This window comes from Cornus florida, unplaced genomic scaffold, assembly GCF_030987335.1.
Source record: "Cornus florida cultivar Cherokee Brave unplaced genomic scaffold, ASM3098733v1 CherokeeBrave_3.0.0_Hap2_Chr09, whole genome shotgun sequence".
Classification (NCBI taxonomy): Eukaryota; Viridiplantae; Streptophyta; class Magnoliopsida; order Cornales; family Cornaceae; genus Cornus; species Cornus florida.
In genome coordinates, this window is record NW_026775579.1 from 41,594,903 (window position 1) to 41,615,418 (window position 20,516).

The window sequence follows — 20,516 nt, forward strand, 5'->3', positions numbered from 1 at the left end:
TTTGATTTAAATCAGAATGAGAAAAATCTTGCTTTAAAATCAACACAGGTTGAGAAATTCTGTGGATGATAACTCTGATGATAATTTTGCTTTTCTGTCAAGGCAATTCAATCAGATCTTATAAAGACAACAAAGGAGAAGGAATGGCAACATGGCCAATCCTCAAAATTTTGACAAGACATCAAAATTTAGGTTTAATGAAAAGAAAGTAGAAGAATCAAAAGAAACTGAATTCACTTCCTGGAATTGTGGTGGTAAAGGTCACGCATTCAATGTTTATCCAAGTCCTAGGAAAGAACAAAAGGATAAGAATAAAAGAAAAGCAATGAAAGTTTCTATGTCTAAAAATTTTGCTTTAAGCGATAATGTTTCTCCTCATGATGATACTAATGATTTTTCTTATGTCACTTTTCTTAAAAGAGGTCCTCATGTCGTAACTTTATTTGACTCTGATAGTTCAGATAATGAAGACAATGAAGTTCATGATGAACAGGTGCAAGAGGCTGAAAAGGACGATGAAAGATTGAAGAAGATGGTCAAGGAAACCATGGAAGTCAAACAGGTAATCAATAAGCTAAGAAAGGAGCTTATCTAAGCAAAAGGAGAGAATGAAGATCTAAAGAAACAAATTGATGAAGGAAAAAGGAAAGCTTTTGAAAGCAATTCTGTCATCATTGAGCTTGAGAAGAAGATCATCATTGTTGAGGATAAGGTAAGTATTGTTAACTCGTTAAAGGAATGTCTTGTTTTGAAAAATGATTATCTTGAAATTGAATTGAAACCTGAACAAGATAAACTGAAAGGATTCAATATGAGTCAAAACAGTTTGAATAAGATAATCAACATGGGAAAGGATGTGACTGATAAACTTGGGTTAGGATTTGTTAGAGGTTCATCTAGTGATCAGGGTAAAATTTTTTTTTTTAAACCTGCTGATATGCCTAAATCATGTTTACCTGATTCATTACATTCTGATATGTCTTATATAGCTAAATTGTTGCATTGCACTTTCTGTGGTAAGACTGGACATAAGTATCACTCATGTTTTCAAAGGAAAAAGAAAAAGTCTTCGAAAATTCATTCTCAGAATGTTCAAGCTAAGAAAAAGGTGTTTTCTAAAAAGAAAAAGAATTATGTGCCACCTAAGTTTTCTAAAGCTGAAAATTTGCCTAAGAATGAGGTAAAGAATGCAAGAGAATTTCAGAAAGTGAGAGTAAAAACTATGTGGATCAAAAAGACTGATTTGATCAATTTTGTGCCTGTTGAGTCCATGGAACTAGATTCTAAAAGGATTTCACCTTCAAACTGAGTCCTATGAATTTTAGTGATCATGGCTTGTGCATAAAAAAAAATTTTGTTGCCATTTGGATCACTTGTTAGGGTTTGATTAGGGTTTTGAATTTTTGAACATAATCTTCATGATATACATGTGAAAATTCCTTTAAGGAATTAATGATCTATCTTTGAATGCAAATTGAGACACATGATAATTTGGATAAAAATAGATTCTTGGTCGGTAATCTATGCAATTAAAGATGATTTGCATTGATTAGGGGATTTTTAGATTTAAATCTCTTAAGTTCATGGACTTTTGTGCACAAGTCCATCTTTGAAAAATTTGGTTGAAAATCTTTTGATCTGTTTATTAGGGTTTATTATTCACAATAGCTATAAAGGTTATTGTTTAAAAAAATAGGAGCTTAAATAAAAAAAAAAAAATCAGCTTAAAAAGAAAGAAAAATTTGAATGTTGTTGAATACTTTGCTAAGGAAAAGGCTACCTATTAAGATTTAATCGAAAGCTCCCATTAGACTGTGAATTGAAGTTAAAAGCGGAGATAAGTTGAGTTGGGGAATTGCTGACTACTCTTTAGAGTGAAAGCCACCTTGCTTAGAAAAATTGCTCAAAACAATTTTATCTTGATGTTTTTTGATCAATAAGGTTTAGACAATGATCTGTTGAAATTCAATTGAAGATGGATTGGATTGGATTTCACACACACAAACATGAACTTGCTAGATTAATTTCTAAATTTTTCAGTAAAATTTGCAAGTTTGATTTCATGTTGTGATTGCTTTCTGAGATTTGAAATTATTTGAAAAGTCTGTGAAGTCAAATATTTACTGTCTGAGATATTTTTAAAATTCTCTGAAAGGGTTTTTGAATCGTGTGTTGACCGAATATTTTTGATGATTGGTGATTTGTTGTCTTAATTTTTTTTTTTTTATAAAAAAAAAGTAAAAAATTTGAAAAATTCAAGAAGATTTTGATTTTTAGATTTTTCTTTTCTTGATTTTTTAATCACCAATGAGTTAGAATATTTTCTAGAAAAATTTGGAAAAAGATTTTTTTTTTTTTTTTTTCAAAAATACACTGTGGATTCAAGACTGGGGGTCTTGAACTGGTTCAATGGGAGTGAACCGATTCAAGTATGTCAATAGGCCAAGCGTAACTCGACTGCCCATATTGAACCAGTTCAATGGGCCAGAACCGGTTCAAGCCTTATGCACAATTGTGCACTGCCCTTCTTGAACCGGTTCAGAGGCTGTGGGTTTTGGGTTTTTATACTTGCTTGTTGCTTCATTGTTTGCCTATTCTCTCTATCTCTATGTGTATGGTTGCTCCCTTCACTCCATAGTTCATTCACATACATATATATACATCATCTATGTCATATTTTTTGTCATTTATTCACGGAATATACTTGATCATTACATGATAAACATGAGATTAAATATAAGAATTGAAGATTGTGAAGATTGAAAATTGCAAAATGGGTTTCAATGAAAATTATGGAGTTTGGGATTAAACTTAGAGGATTGGTTAATCTTTTGGGTTGATTGAAGAGATTGAAGCTTCTAAAGGGAAATTGGGGTAGTAATCTTCATTGTTGTTAATTTTTTGGAGGATTGAAGATCAAAACAAAGTTTTCTATCAACACTTTCGGAGCTACACACCAAGTGTTTGATAGAATTCCTAAGAGAGTTTGTAAGCTTCAAAGTGAAATTTTTTGTGAAGAACATGGCTCCAAAATTGTCTAAGGAAGCTAAAGGCAAAGGTGTTGCACAACCTAGACCTCCCAAGAGACGCCGAACAAGTATAACCATTCAAGAATCTCAAGGTGATACACATGCTTCCAGAGATGCTCCTATGAGGTATCCGTCCATTTCAAGCACTGGATGAATTGAATTTGAAGAGTCACACTTCTACAATTCTAATGCTTGGCAAGCTTATCTCTCGGTCTACATAGATGGTCCTATCAAGTCTGACAGGAACATTAATCTTCAAAAGCGTCAAGACACAGGACAAAAGCTAGTGAATTACATCAAAGAAAACAAATGGTTTTTCTTCACTAAGCTTGGAAAGAATACTTACTCTTCGGATATGGTGCGTTACTTCTATGCAAATATTCGAGAGGTAAAAAATACCTACTTCATCGTATCTCTTTTCGGAAAAGATTACATGGTGGATGAAAAGGATATTAAAGCTATCCTAGACCTCCAGACAATCGTCAGTTTACAGGACAGACTCTACCTTTAACAATCTCGGGTCCAAATTTTTCTCGGATTGTTCCAAAGATTTGTTTACCGAACTCTTCTCTGAATTAAGACAATATTCTAGCCCGATTTCTAACAGATGAAACAGCGTTCTTCAATTTGTTTGCAATAACAAATTTTGGCTATTTTGGAAAGAAAGATGAGATTAATCTTGAGCGAGTACAAGTTCTCTATTTTCTTGCTGTTAATGAGACTATTTAGCTAGCACCATCTATTGTGTAGCTAATGATAGCTCATTACAAAAAGAACTCGCGAAAGTATTCTTCTCCTTTTCCGGTGATTATCATGGAAATCTTTAAGAAGAAGAATGTTCAGATTCCTCCAAGAGCAGATCATTAGCCTACCATGACTGAATTGGATCTTCGTTCCTTGAAAAAGTCACAATCTGCTAGGGAGAATGCAAGAAAGGCTAGGCGACGTGTTGAAGAAGGGTCGTCACAAGCTCCAGAGATTTCACAGTTATTTCCTCCCAAAGGGAACTTCACAAGAGCAGATGCAAACATCATGTATTCTCATCTTCTATAGCATCAGACATCTATGCTTAACACGATGATGGTTGAAATTAGAGATCTCAAGCTACAGGTGAATCAGATGGGAGGACAACAGCAAGGGGTTCCAGATGAGGATGTTTACAGGCCTGCACCTCTAGATCTGTCTATGAGAGCTAAGGATGAAGATAACTATTCAGATGAGGATGAGGAGGTTGAGGAGGATAGTGGAGAAGACTGAAGATAATGTTTTTCTGACATAGTGGTTGAGAAGATAATGATGCTGACTTTTGTGTTTATTTATCATGCATCATGACATCATACTCTTGTTAACATGGTCATTATTTTTGGATAATCTCGTATATACTTTAATGGCATGTTTGGATGTTTTATCTAATTCTCTTATTTGTCTTTATACTTTGTCAATTTGTTACAAAAAGGGGAAAACAAATGTGATGTTAAGGGGGAGATAATTTTTTTTTGGATATTTACTTAAAGGAGAGTTTTTATAAATTTTTATTTATTAAACTTCACTGGTAGTTGTTACTTGATATTGTGCAAGAAATCAGGTTAAGCTATATATCTAAGAAGAGAGGAGAACAGTGATCATATTCTATGTTTTTGCCTTTAAACAAAATTGTAATTTAATTTTCAGCTTTGGGTAGATTATTCAAATTGTTTTTAGGGTTTTGTCACGAAATTACCAAAGGGGGAGATTGTGAGATATTATTTTGTAATTGGCAATTATCGGAAACAAAACAAGTCCTTATCGAGTTGTAATTCAAAGTTACTATATCGGGATCGACAGCATCTGTGGAATGAAAAGGTTGTTCAAAGTTACCACAATTGAGATCATTCGAAATAAAGTAAGAACAACACAATAGGAAGGATTCTAAACAGGGTAGGAGACATTCTATACTTTCCATATTTTTCAGAACTTGCCGTAGAATGTTTTTAGGCTGAATGAACCAAGGAATTCAAGTCTGCCAAACTTGAACCGGTTCAGCTCCTCTGAATTGGTTCAAGATGCTCAAGATTGGCTTCGAATAACTTCTGCCAATCTTGAACCGATTCAACCCCTCTGAACCAGTTCAAGTTGTCTTGATTAGTTTCCAACTTTCAGTTTCCTGTTTCAGAATTGTTTCCTAGTTGGTCTAGAATTGTACCAAGTCCTATGCATGAATTTTTTCATATTTTCAGAGGGACTAGGACATTCTAAACTCTATATAAACCTTGTCATACACATAGGTTTATTTACAGTTTTTGCATTATCAGTTTATTATTTTTAAAAGCCTTGGGAAGATTTTTGTCTCAGAAAATCTTGGAGATTTTTTTGATTGTCTTTCTAGAACACACATATATTCACATAGTGATTTTAGTATTGTAACAACCCAGTCATTTGCCTTCATTTCCTTTTTCCTGAAATTTTACGAATGAAATTTTTTCATTTAATTTTCTTTTCTCAGCTCTGTTTCGTGTCGCTTAGTGTCATCTTGAGTGCTCGGAATTGGTTACTGAGACTCTTTTTCGTGGATTGACAACTTTCTTTAAGGATCGAGTCATTTTCACATTTTTCGGTTTTCGACACTATTCACTTTTCGTCATTTTCCCTATTTCGTCATTTTCCCTATTTTGTTTTTTCCCTGTTTGACACTTTGTTGGCGTAACCACACTTCTTGTGTTCGGAGTTGGTTTGTGACTTCATGCATCTCCATCTTGAGTGGTTTCCACGAAATACGTATCTTTACTTTTGCAAGAAAGTACTCTGGTTGCTCCCGGTGTCCATAGAGGTATGGATACAAAGTTCTTTGAAATTATTTTCTTTTCTTGGGGTGTCTTTTGTAAATATCTTTTGAATATATTTTATTTTAGGGGTTTTTAAGAAAATATTTTTAGAAGATATTTTTATTCTGGGCCATAAGTGCAGTTTTTACTTTTTGGGGGGGCCATTGTGCAATTAATGAAAGTTATTACAAAATGTCTTGTTTTGAGCCTGAATTCTCATACGGGATTCATTTTCACATTTCATTGAGTTGTGTACTCTTGGAATTTCCTCCTGGTCGATGTTTTCCAGTTTCAGGGTTTCTAGCGCCGGTTTGCGCCAAACTTGTTTTGGGTATAACTTTTTGCTCGGGACTCTGTTTTTTACACTGTTTCTTCCGTTGTTCATATTTTATCATTTTGAATCTTTTTCGTTCACAAAGTTTTGCCATTTGAGTGCGTCTGCTCAAATTTTACTTTTTCGGACCCGACGGGGCCCGTTCGGGGCACTTTTTTTGAGATTTCTATAAAAGGGGGGTGCGATATTTCATTTTTCATCTTCTCTCCTCTTCATGCACGACCTGGAGCTCCCATGGCAGCCCAAGGGGTGCTGCTATCTTCTCTCTCCTCTTTTGGTTCACTTTTCCTTGATGGAAAGTCTTCGGCCTTAACGTTTGTTGTTCCCCTCGCCGTGCTCTACCTTTCCCCCTTATTAGAATTCAGTTTTCACCATTTCTTGAGTTTGGTTTTGAGGTCAAGTTATGCTTTTGATGGGGCTTTCATGGGGGTTATGTTCACGGCGTTATCCCCGACAAAACCTAGTAGTTTCGTCGGATTCGGAGCCGTTCCATTTTGATGGCATTTGAGATTTTCATCTCAAATTGAGGTAGGGGATGTTCTAGATTTAAATTCTTGTTATATAGCATGCTTGTGATACTTATAATACTTGTTTGCATGATTAAATATAAAATCTAGAGATTTTATTATTTATTTTTCTTGTACGGGATCTAATTTTCCTGGTTGCATATAACTTGGTTTAAACATGTAGCATGATTTTATATTGTCCCTTGATATGTTCATTGTCGTGTATTAAAATTGGAACTTTTGAATAAGTATTAAAGATTTTATTTAATATTTATCTTAGGTGAAAGATTAATTCATATGGCCTTAACTAGCTTGAAATTAATATGTGTTAACATATTATATTAGGCCTTAGCATGCTCTTCAACATAGTTGAATTTGAAAGTAATTGGAGGTGTTTTGAAAATTAGTAATTATTAATTAATTTGCCCCGAGTGCACTATTCACTCTATTTAAATTCCGACTTGATATTCTTGATTTACATGCCATATAGCTTCACATATATTTGATTTAGAATATTCGGTTAGGTTTTGAAACCTTTTATTTAATTAAATTCCATGTTTAAGATTTAATCCTCATGGTGATATACAACTTGGAATTGAATTGTGGCATGCTAGAAAATTAAGCTTAAGTATAGTTGTTCACATATATTAAATTGGGACTAATTACATGAGAATTGCAACTTTTTATTTATATTTAACTTTACTGAAAGGTTAAGTCACATGGTCTTAAATTGAATGAAATAAACTTGTAATGTGATATTACATTAGTCCTTGGCATATTCTCTAAGATATGTTAAATTGAGGGCATTTGGTTAAGTTTGAAAATCTAGGGATTTTAATTAAAAGAATTAATTAAAATCTATTTAATGGTCCTCTTAGCTTAATTAAGTTTTTAACTTGATAATTGTATTGATCATGACTTGTTACTAGCATATATTAATTTGGGACTATTAGAAGTTGTTTTAGAACCTTGGGATTTAAATTAGCATGATTTAATTAAAGTTCTACTTTGTTATTCCAACAACCTAATTGAGTTTTAGAATGGATATAGGTGATGACCATGCCATGTCCTTTAACATGTATTAAATTGAGGTTATTTGGAATTGAATCGGAATCTAGAGAATTTAATTGTGTTTATCTATTTAAATTCTATCAATTTGCTCCATGATCTAGTTGTGTTTTAGAAGTGATTTCTATATTCAAATCATGGACTTGGACTTGTTGTATATTCATTTGGTTATGTTTTGAATATTGGATAACATAGTTGCTATGTTTGTATTCATAAGAATATGTTTTCCTTATTGAATATATTGTTGCCTTGTGTAATGATTTGCACACTTCGTGTTTAACATCTTTCATGCATAGCGTGTAACGAATCGCACACCGAAGATTCGACATTCATCATATCATATTAGTTGTGGATTTAGAGCATGTATTGTATAGGTTTTCAAATTTGGTTGTGCTTAGTAGATAGTTGATTATCTTGCATATTCCTGTTGATATATGCGTTGTTGCACAACTTGTTGATTTTGGAAACTTGGGAATGTCGTTGTTTGACTATGGCTAGGACGTGGTTCTAGTACGGGGGATAGTCCCTCTATATATAGTCTAGTGCGCACATAGAGAGGTTACCCATAGGCTAGTAACCCTAAAGTAACTATGTTGTCAGTCTGATCCGGCGTGACGTCTGAGTATCCACTTTGTTTGATTTTGCATTTCATTTTCAAGTTGATAACTAGATGATGTTGTAACTTGTTTTTTCTTATTTGTCGTTCCATTTTAAGTTACAAGACGTTAACTTTGCGAAATTGTGCTTTATGCGTTGTATTGGAAGTTCCAATGTTGGTTAAATTGCATCGATATTGAAAATCGTGTTTTGACGTTCTAATAAAGCTTAGGATTGATCCTATTGATTCATTTTTAACATAGATATTAGGTGGCATGAACCACTACTGTTATTTTGTGCTTTAGATTCTAAGTTGATGGCTTTGAGAACTTAAACCTTGTTGCATTGTATAACATGCTCTTTTGTTGTTGAATTGCATGGATAATGTGATTCTTGTTAACTTGTATTCAAATATGCTTTTGTCATGTTGTATGGATTACTCTAGACCTAGTTCAATTGTATTAAAAATGCAATTTATGTTAATCTATGCTCAAGCATTCTTCTTGTCGTGTTCTTTGGATAATCTCAACCATGATTCGTTTCATACACGTATGTATATCATGATTCTTGTTGCTTAGACTCTAAGGTAGCTTAGGATGCTCCCCGAGTCTCACTTGGACATAGACGTTAGGTGGCATGAGCCCCTTTAACATGTTTCACTTTAAGGTGATAAATTTGTAAAATGCTAGGTCGATGCATGCTCATCTCCTACGAGTGGCTTTATGTTACTCACCCCTACGATACTGGGGCATATTTCAGGTACGAAGACTTAGTTCGTGACGCCTAGCATTCCTTGGATGTCGTGTAGCTTTCAAGTTTCCATTTCATGCAAATGTTAGCATGAAATGTCATTTTGTAGACTTATATGTCAAAATATGTATATTTGATTCCATGTATGTAATGTGTACTTAAGTACACTCCTTTCAATGTATTTGATATGTATGAGATGAGGCCAGAGGCCAATGACCATTATATTGTATTCTATGTACTTTTTAACTTCATGAAATATTGTGAAAATCTTGAAAAATCGCAAGTCATTGCTTCACCATGGTTGCATCGGGTGTGGGAATTTCATTCTCATTCTTTCATAGGGTCTCATAAATCATGTTTGAAGTGTGGCCAAGGGCCAAACGGTCATTTGATCCCGTTTTGTATTATTGGATTTCGAGTTTTCATTCTGAATTCCATTTTTGCCTTTTTGCCCGTTGGGGGGTTGGATTTTGTATCGGTGGTATTTTTAAGTCGTGGACCATTGTAACACGTCCAAATAGGTAAGTTACATTTGCGTACATGGTCGTTTCTGGGCAAAATCTTATCGTTTGTGTTTTGAGCCTCTTGTGAATTCATTTCGCACTTTTTTTGCATATTCTGATCTAGGCGCATTATAAACTTTTCACGGTGGTTTTATTTCCATCTTTCAACATGGTTGAATAGAAAACATGATTTTAGGAGAGGTTTCTTTTCCGTGTTTTTCCAGAAAATGCCATCTTGGCATCGTAAATCGTATCCGAAGTTTAGCTCTCAGTTTTTAAATTTAGCAACTTTTTGGACCCTCTGGACCAGTTTTCTCACAGTGAGGTTTTTTTGATTTTTCTCAAAAGTCACGTAGAAAACTCGATTTTGAGGGGGGTTTCTTCTTTGTGTTTTTGCAAAAAAATTCATCTAGACCTCCAAATTCAGCCTCTGATCTGGATTTTTCTGAAAAATAACCCCACAGCAGCTTTATGGGCTGCTGCTGCCAGCCATGGTGCACCCAGCGCGCGCGCGGCGTGCATGGGCGCGCGCATGGGCGTGCGCATGGGGCTGTCATGGCCCCTCGTCGACGTCAATTCTTTTTTTGGACTTTTCTCCTTCGTCCGGACTCCGATTCAAGTGAATTTTTTTTTGAACTTGATTAATTTTTCGTCATCTATCCAACGGTGTATTCGGTTGCACCCGAATATTTCTGGATAATTACCAGTTTTCCCTTAAAGCTTTAAGTGTCCGTTTTTCGTCGTCATGCCGTTTCTCCTTCGTCCGGACTCCGAATCATGTGATTCTTGAGTCCATCTTGATTAGTTTTTCGTTGTCCTTCTAGCAGTGTGCTCGGTGGCACCCGAATCTATAATTTTTAGAAATGACTATTTTGCCCCTAGGGGCTTATTTGTCATATTTTCGATCTTTTGCTTCCGCATCAGTTCTTGTTGAGTTCCACGACCTCATGGAAGGTCACTTTGATTTCTTCGAGTCTTGTTTTCTGTTTTCACTTCCGCATTTGGATCCGTTATCGGACCATCCTTACAGTTCATCACAGGACATGCTGGCCTAAAAACTAGGGTCGTCACAAGTATTGTGTTGTTCGAATTTTGATTGTGATTATACAGTTGCATATACATCGATCAGACAAAAGCAAATCTACTTCTACATCAAATCCAGAAGTTAAAGAACAAAAGTAAAAGCGATCACACTTTGAAATGATTGGAGCATTCGAGGAGTGTTGTCTGATCTACTTGCTACTCTTCTACAAAGATCAAGCATAAGCCTAAGGTAAAGTTGATGTTGGACGGGGAGTCGCAAAGCCAGAGATTTGTCAGCAATTGATGTTTGGTAGAACGATAGGGTGTGAGCCAGAGTCAAAGTTCAGTGTACTTTGCTTCAAGCATAGTGGATCGGTTTACTTTGGATTGCATAGTACACGAGGTTTTTCCCACGCAAACAGTTGACATATTTTATCAACTGGGGTTTCCTCGCTAAAAATCTTAGTGTCATCTCTAACTTTTCTTTGCTTTATTTTATATTGCATGATATTAATTTATTAATTGCTAAAACAAAGAAAGTTAGAAAAATACAAGATCTGTTTTTAAAATTATCAAAACTTTCTAAATATTCCACTGCGTTCAACTCACAATGGACATGGGTAAGGGATGTGTCCTACACTCGATAATAGTAAGAAAGATGGAGCCAATTTTCCAATTAAACAGAAGTTCATTAAAAATAAAATTTTGATGGATGTTCTTTTCGAAAATAAAGAGATTAATTGATGTACTTTGGTGGTGATGTGTTATCTGTACACATATTTTTTCCTTATGGTATAGAAGAAAAAAAGTTAGATGCTTTAACTATTAAGGAATGAGCAATCTCATTTTCATGGGATGCCCAAATAACCTCAAATTTTACATATTGTCACACTTTAACATGGACTGTGTAAGTAGACTTGGTGAGTTTTATTGTTTGACAGCCTATCTTTGACCAACAATTCTGACTGTACAGAAGGTTTTGGTAATTCCACTGTTTTGGATAGGTCCGATTAATTTGGTTGTAGTTTATAACTACGTTAGTGCAGCTCCATGTTACTTTCTGTGTTTTTTGACATAAATTTGCATTTTATTTTGCTGACAGGTATGCCAGCTCATTTTATGGTCCATTTCGTGAAGCATTAGATTCAAATACGCGTTTTGGGGACAAGAAAACGTATGTAGCCCATCAGAGTTAATGGTTAAATTCTATAATTGATCAATTTTCCCAGTAGATGTTTATTAAATATTGCAGGAGCTAAATTTTGCATGTCATTTTGGCTTGTGAACAAAAGTTATCAGATGAACCCAGCAAATAGGGAGGCTCTTATTGAGATCCGTGCAGATGAGTCTGAAGGAGCTGATATCCTTCTGGTTGGTGTTCCTTTTTTCTGAACTGCAGTCACACCCTTTGTGGCAGAACCTTCTGTTTCGCTGAAATTGCTGAACTTGTGACGCAGGTGAAACCAGGACTCCCCTACTTAGATATTATAAGGCTTCTTCGGGATAACTCTCCTTGACCAATTGCTGCATATCAGGTACCCTAAATAATTCCTGTTTTGCTTTCCAATGTCATACATATGATCCTTTTTTTTGAAGTCATCTCCTCATTCTTGAGTAGATATATCTCCCTTTATCCATTTCTTCTATCAAGCTTCAAAAACATCGTTTAGGTTATGTACAATTGGATACTGATCTAATCCTGGAACTCAGTCATAAATTCAGTCAATGCTTTCAACTAACGATAGGTAGAAATAGAATCATACTCACCATCAGCAAAGAAAGTTTGAAAGGTTAAGATATAAAAAATTCTAATTGTAGGTCAATCATGGTGAGCCACCAGCTAAATGTTTCCTCAGAAATTCTGGTGTCATAAACAGTAATATGCTGATCTCAGGATATAAATATGCAGCTTATTGGTTAGGACCCTTAGCTATTTGCATGATGATGAAAAAATGATCTCCAGGGCCTAAGTACTCATGCTTTTTACAACCAAAATTAGAATAAAAAGAAAAATGAAAGGAAGAAAAAAATAAAGAGGAGATTTCAAATTAAGACTTTTGAAAAATAATGAATAGTTGTTTTTGCATACCTAAGAATGACAACAATTAACTATTAAATGCTATATCTGGACTCTAAAACTCATATTTTATAGATATCAAATGCTTTACACAGGTCGCCACATTCCATGCAAAAAAGATAAAAAGAAAATGTTTAGGTTATATCTGGTACTCGTGGCAGATAAATGCTAACACATGGTGTAGAACTGTTGCTGTGAGATAAGGGTATATTGTGTAGTCTGTCTAAAATTTTAAGTTCACCCTAGCTTAGGGATGAAATGGAGCTTATCTAAAGCTGATTCATGTAAATCCGAGTCCAAATCTGTATTTTAGTGTCTGGACCCGTACTCAGAATTTCAGATCAGAATCAAAGCAATATCCCATGACATGATCCATGTCTGACCCGGATAAGATCCTTGTAAGGTGAAAGATGCTTGATTTGTGTTGGATCCTGGACTAAATCCAGTCAATTTCATTCTTACTCATGATGTGTACTTCAAAGATCCATACGCGACCCATATTGAAATTTAGATTCAAAATTAAGATCAAAATTGGTTAAAATTGATTTCAGATCAGCACTTGGTCAAACCCCTTCCATAGCACTTGGTTAAAATTAATTATTTCTTAAAAAACAAAATCTGTTTCCAACCCAACATCATGTAAAAGGAGTACGTGGCAGTTCCAACTCCCATGTTAAACCAATCCATGCATATAGCACTCAAGGGAAAGGGTTCCCTCTTTCATTCGATGAGGCTTTGATGAGTCAATATATATATATATATTTTTTTGGTAATGTTGAGATTTTACTTATTTTATAGTTGTATAATTGAATTATTTTCTCCTTGATTTAGGGCTAATTAATAGGTAATTAGTTTCTCGATTATTATATATTTAGTTACCTATTTTAACTAGATATTACTCAATAAATTGAATGTAACACCATCGTGAATAATATAGAATTGAGTTTTAATTCTCATATTCTTTCTTTGAATTTCAAGGTGGTATCAGAGCCATCATTAAATCATATCTTTTGAATCACTTTGAATCAATAGGCATCTCATATTCATACACACATAAATTCACAAACCCTAAAATTCACCAATCTGCCATCACAAGCAACCCAGAAATTATCAACCCTCAAATTCACCAATCTGCTATCACAAGAAACCCAGAAATCATCACAAGCCGGAGCCATCACAAGCCACAGCCGCACCGGTGCGCCGCTGTCGGCAATCTTCCGGCGATTTGCTGAAGCCACAATTCAACTGTCTGCCGCTGTCATCTCGGCTGAACCGAACCAGCCAGTTGCCGTCTCTCCGCTACCGAACCGAACTCGCCGCCGGATCCATCGTCGCCGTTACACCGCTGTTCGCCATCGCCGGAACTGCTGCACCGAACCGGATCTGCTCTCAACCAGTCACCGATCTGAACTAATTTGGACTCGCTGCCGATCTGTGGATAACCCTCCACCGCCGCACCATCGCCGGTCACCTTCCTCAACCGGAGCTCATGGCAAAGCTCTACTGCCGGTTCGTCTTCTCCTAGTCGAGTCCTGCGAGTCACAAGTGTAATACTATTCCAGTTCTGGATTAGTTCACAACTAAACTAGTTTTGTAACCTCATTTGAAAACTGGTTCTGTGACAAACCAGTTCAAAAAAAAAAAAAGAAAAAAAAAGGAAAAAAAGAAAAGAAAATGAGTGAACAAAATATTGAATCATCTGCAGACAAGTCTATCTACAAATGTACTCATTGCAACTAGACTAGTCATACCAAAAGTCGTTGTTTCAAACTTGTGGGATATCCGAAATGGTGGGATCATCGCCGTTGTAAGCAGGATTCAACAAAGACCTCCACTGCAGCAGTTGTTAAGACAACAGATAATGGTGGTAAGGTTTTCAATATTTCTACACCTGTTGCTAATAGTGAATGGATAATTGATTCTGGTGCCACAGATCATATGACATTTGATTCTAGGCAGGTCTCACCTCTTAATTCATCTTCACACAAATTTATTTCTACTGCCAATAGGACTTCGACCCCAGTTATTGGGGAAGGATCTTTGCCACTCACTGATAATCTGCATTTAGATTCTGTTTTAGTTGTTCCATCTTTAGATTCTAATCTTCTGTCAGTTTCCTAAATAACCACAGCTTTATCTTGCGTTGTCATTTTTTGGCCTGATTTTGTGTGTTTAAGGACATCCAAACAAAGCAGACGATTGGTTGTGGTATTAGGCGAGGGAAACTGTATTACTTGGACTTGATATCTAAAAGTTCCAACAAGTTACGACAAGCACTGACAGTGGATGGTTCTAAGGAGGAGAAAAAGAAATATGAAATCTGGCTATGGCATCGACGTTTGGGACATGCTTCCTTTGGTTATCTGAAAAAATTATTTCCTAGTTTGTTTGCAAAATTTGATGTTTCTAGTTTCCGCTGTGATGTTTGTGAACTAGCAAAGAGCCATCGTGTTTCGTATCTGTTATGTTTGCATAAAAGTCCACATCCATTTATGATTATACATTCGGATGTTTGGAGTCCGTCCAAAGTCACTATTTTAGGTGGATCTCGGTGGTTTGTTACTTTTGTTGATGACTGTACCAAGATGACCTGGTTGTGCTTAATGAAGTCCAAAGGTGAAGTGAACTTATTATTTTAGAAGTTTCATAAAATGGATGAAACTCAATACAATGCACATGTTCAGGTTCTCCGTAGTGACAATGATGGAGAATATCGAAATTTTGACCTTCAGCAGTATTTGGAAGCACATGGAACTATTCATCAAACCACTTGTTCTAATTCACCCCAATAGAACGGGGTTCCAGAGCGAAAGAATCGACACTTGTTGGAAGTTGTTCATGCTTCATTGATAGAAGCGCATATGCCTTTATCGTATTGGGGAGAAGCACTTACCTCTGCAGCATATCTAATCAATCAAGTACCTTCCAGCTCTATTGCCTTCCAGACACCATTGCAGGCTCTCACTGACGCAGTTATTGCCCCAACCGTCCCAAATCTACCTCTTCATGTCTTTGGTTGTGTAGCATTTGTACATCTCCATAAGCATCAACGCAACAAGCTAACTCCTCGAGCATTGCGATGTGTTTTTCTCAGATATGCTACTCATCAAAAGGGGTATCGTTGTTATCACCCTCCAACTCGACGAATATTTATCACAATGGATGTTGTCTTCTATGAAGACTCAATGTATTTTTCCTCTGCGTCTGAACTTCAGGGGGAGTACCAGAATGAAATTCAGACTTTAGATTATGATTATCACATTTTTGAGGACGGCGATTCTAGTGTTGATGACTTACAAGTTGGACCAAGCAATCAGGAATCGGGCGAATTGGATTCGAGTGGTATAAGTTTGGATCAAAGTGGTGATGAACCCTCAGAAATGGAAAATATGGTGCCAACCCCATCGTCGACTGAGTTCGAGTCTCTCGCAACTGATATATCAAACCAATCGCTTGCTGAGGATGATCCTGATTTAGTGCCTGAACCGCTCAGAAAACAATTACCACTATGTCACACTAAAGGTATTCCTAAACCCACATATGAACCCGAACTTTCTAGTAAAGTTAAGTATCTTATGAGCAATTAGGTGTCGAACCATCGTTTGTCAGAGTCAAATTTGTCATTTGTAAATCAATTATCTACTGTATTTATTCCTAATAGTGTGCAGGAAGCCTTAGCTGACCCTAGGTGGAAAGCAGTTATGAATGAGGAGATGAAATCCTTGCAGAAAAATGAAACTTGGGAACTCATTGATCCTCCACCAGGAAAGAAACCAGTTGGATGTCGATGGATTTACACTGTGAAGTATAAAGCCGATGGCACAGTTGAACGCTTTAAAGCAAGATTAGTGGCAAAAGGTTACACCCAAACCTATGGAATCGATTACACAAAGACGTTCGCACCTGTAGCCAAAATCAACACAGTTCGGGTCTTGTTGTCTTTAGCTGCAAACTTGGATTGGCCATTACAACAATCCGATGTGAAGAATGTCTTTCTGCATGGTGAATTATCTGAAAAAGTTTACATGGATCTCCCACCAGGATGCATGATACACGAAAAGTATAGTCGGAAGGTCTGTAGGTTAAAGAAGTCATTATATGGTTTGAAACAATCTTCAAGAGCATGGTTTGGAAGATTCACAAAATCTACCATCAGAGCAATTCAGACCACATGTTATTTTTGAAGAAACAACAGGGTAAGATTACTGCACTCATTGTATATGTAGATGACATGGTGATTATAGGGAATGATCCTGAAGAAATGAAGGCTCTCAAGAAGTACTTGTCCAGAGAATTCGAAAAGAAAGATCTAGGTCCTTTAAGATATTTTCTTGGGATCGAAGTATCTCGGTCTAATAAAGGAATCTTTCTATCTCAAAGAAAATATGTCTTAGATATATTACAAGAGACTGGCATGACAGCATGTCAACCAGCTGAGACGCCAGTGGAAGAAGGACTGAAGTTATGTGTTGAGTCCAACCAAGTACCTGCTAATAAAGGAAGATACCAAAGACTTGGAGGGAGATTGATGTACTTAGCACACACAAGACCGGATCTGGCTTATGCATTGAGCATTGTTAGCCAGTTTATGCATGATCCTGGAGAACAACATATGACTGCAGTTATGCGCATTTTGAGGTATCTAAAATCTGCTCCTGGAAAAGGAATTTTGTTCACTAAAAATGCTGGTGATCAAAACATAGATGCATATACTGATGCTAACTGGGCTGGAGCTATAGATGATAGGCGATCTATTTCTGGTTACTTCACTTTTGTAGGAGGTAATCTTGTTAGATGGAGAAGTAAGAAACAAAACATTGTTGCTCGCTCCAGTGCAGAAACTGAATTCAGAGGTATGGCACTTGGACTTTGTGAAACTTTGTGGTTAAGACTTCTCTTGTGGGATTTGGGTTATCTACCTGGGCGACCGATTCAACTATATTGTGATAATAAAGCAGCATTTGATATTACCCATAATCCAGTTCAACATGATCGTACGAAGCATGTCGAAATAGACAGATTCTTCATTAAGGAGAAGTTGGATGGAAAAATTGTGGAGCTACCTAAGATTCGATTTGAGGATCAACTAGCCGACATTCTCACCAAAGCAGTCTCAAATCAAGTGTTTTCAAAAATTTTAGACAAGTTAGGCATGTGTGACATCTATGCACCAACTTGAGGGGGAGTGTTGAGATTTTACCTATTTTACAGCTGTATGATTGAATTATTCTCTCCTTGATTTAGGGCTAATTGGTAGGTAATTAGTTTTTCGATTATTGTATATTTAGTTACCTATTTTAGCTAGATATTACTCTATAAATTGAATGTAACACCATCGTGAATAATATAGAATTGAGTTTTAATTCTCATATTCTTTCTTTGAATTTCAAGACATAATTGGTTGTAAAATAAAAGATGATAGAGCCAATATTGCTTTGATTTGCCACTGGAAGTGTTTGACGTCAATGTACTGTTGTTTGCTTGGACAGTCACCTTGGATGGCTTACTCACTGTTGACAATCTTATCAATTTACAATCTAAAGAGAATAGGCTATAGGATGGCTAACATGTGTTGCATGTGTAAGAGTGGGGAGACCGATTCTCTCCATATTCATCGTGTTGTGTTTAAAGGAGCTATGTAGTCTTCTTTCTGTATTTGGTGTTCACTAGCTCATACCAGGACAATTAGGGGTTTACTGCTGGATAATTGGAGTCACGAAGGTATGGGGTACAGCCCTTCTTTGTCTCTCACGGTTCATTTTGTTCGAAAGGAATGATAGAATTATTTTTTGGAATTAAAGAAATTTTGTTGAGGACTTAATTTACTTGTAGATTTTGAGCAATACAAGTTTCTTGTCTTGATTTTTTGTACAGCTATATACCTCACATTTAGATGAGTTGGGCCTCCATGTTTGCACTTCTCATGTTTTTTTTATTGATAAAAATTAAATGGGTAAAAGGTGCCTGGGAAATCAGTCACACATTGTAGAAAAAAAAAAAAAAAAAAAAAAAAAAAAAAAAAAAAAAAAAAACCCTAAAATTAAAAGTCTTTAGACTTATTACAAATAGAGAAAACAAATTGTAAGCTCAGCTGAATCTCGTCCGTCAGCTCTTCCAAAAGGGGCAGAGAATTTAGTCTCTGAGGACATCCTTTCCGAATAACTTTGCTTCTTGTGGTAGCTCTTGCTTTTGAATATCTTTTCCTTCCTCACCAAGCTTCAATATGATTTTTGTTCACTGGCGTTCGACTTAGTTTCATTTTCCTAATTGTTTTCTTGGATCCAGGTTTCTGGTGAATACTCAATGATCAATGCTGGCGCGGTTCTTAAAATGATTGATGAAGAGAAGGTCATGATGGAGTCGCTGAAGTGTCTCCGACGGGCAGGTGCTGACATTATCCTCACATACTTTGCTCTGCAAGCTGCTAGATGTTTATGTGGTGAGAAGAGGTAACATTAAACTGATAGAATGGGGATTTTGCTAGATGTGTAGTAGGACCTTACCAAATTTCAAATAAATAAGCAAATTGTTGCATAGTTTGTGCTTAAAATTGAATATGTTTTGTTCTATGAGAAACTGAGACGTGAGTTCGGCCTTCGGGCTCTAAACCTGACTGGGCTGCATGTGTGTGTATATATATATATATATATATTCATAATTAGTTCTCACACACACATACCTTTATGGGCTCAAATCCTAACCTCCCTTTGAAAAGTAGGAAGTAGGAGCCTGATACCGCTAGGCCATTGGCATGTTCGCAATGAACTCAACTTCATATATCTTTGAATGTATGAAGTTGAGTTCGTTGTTTGTTTCCGTGTTATAATCATAATCGTGAGACTTTTATGCTTATTACTACCATTAGTAGTGTCATTATCTAGAGATTACTCTTTATGATGAATTTGGTCATTTAGCTTTATCATTTCTTATTGAAATCACAAAAAAGTTTTACGGAGACTTCTAACCTTGCCTGGTTCACTTAATTTTTTTATTTATAATTTTATCCCTGAAATAAATGAAAGAAAATGCTAATTTTGGTCTTGTTATTTTTGTTTTCTTAAGTTTTATTGTATTTTTCTAATCAACTTGTAATATATTTGAAATAGCATTGTTTTCCATAAATTTAAAATAGAAATAATTAAAAAATTATAAATGTTGAAAACGTGTCTTTGTTTTGTCTAATTAAATAATAAAATATTTAATTTTCAATATTTTTTATTTGTGTTACCATGTTCATGCGTTCGACACCCATCCGATACTCCAACATGAGAGGAAAAGTGTTTTTGCTTCCCAAGTAGCAAATCAAACTTTTGTTCGAGTAATCATCTAAGTTAACTTGCATTTTACGATTTTACCCTGTAGATGCAAGAATAAACGAATCAATTCCGTCCATTGATTTATTGGCATGGAGTTCCGTTGTAAAGTATTGATCCCCAGCTGCAATATCTCTAACGGTGTGTGTATATTTGAGTGTTGATTTACCTTTTCCCATTTGTTTAGTTTTAGTTTAGTGGCATTTCATAACATTTTAGAGAATAAGATTTAGAGAGAGAGAGAGAGAGAGAGAGAGAGAGAGAAAAAGAAGAAGAAAATTTTATCACCAAGAAAATAATTCATGGCTTTTATCATTTTTACCTTAGACTTGCTAGGTAAATTAAGATTTTATGAGTAAGAAACTACCTATCAAAAGACATCTATATACAGCAAACATCATATGAATCTAAACAAAAAGGAATAGAAATAACTGCAATTTATTTATCTAAAAATTAGAATCCATGCAAAGCAGCAAAAGAGGTGCAGTTATAAGTTCAAAATAAATAACTGGAAA

At 35.6% G+C, this 20,516-nt stretch overlaps 1 pseudogene; it reads left to right on the plus strand.

Annotated features, from left to right (window-relative positions):
- The window catches only part of LOC132272527 (delta-aminolevulinic acid dehydratase, chloroplastic-like), a 60,916-nt pseudogene extending 41,742 nt beyond the window's left edge, over nt 1-19,174 (plus strand).
- The last annotated feature ends 1,342 nt before the right edge of the window (nt 19,175-20,516 follow it).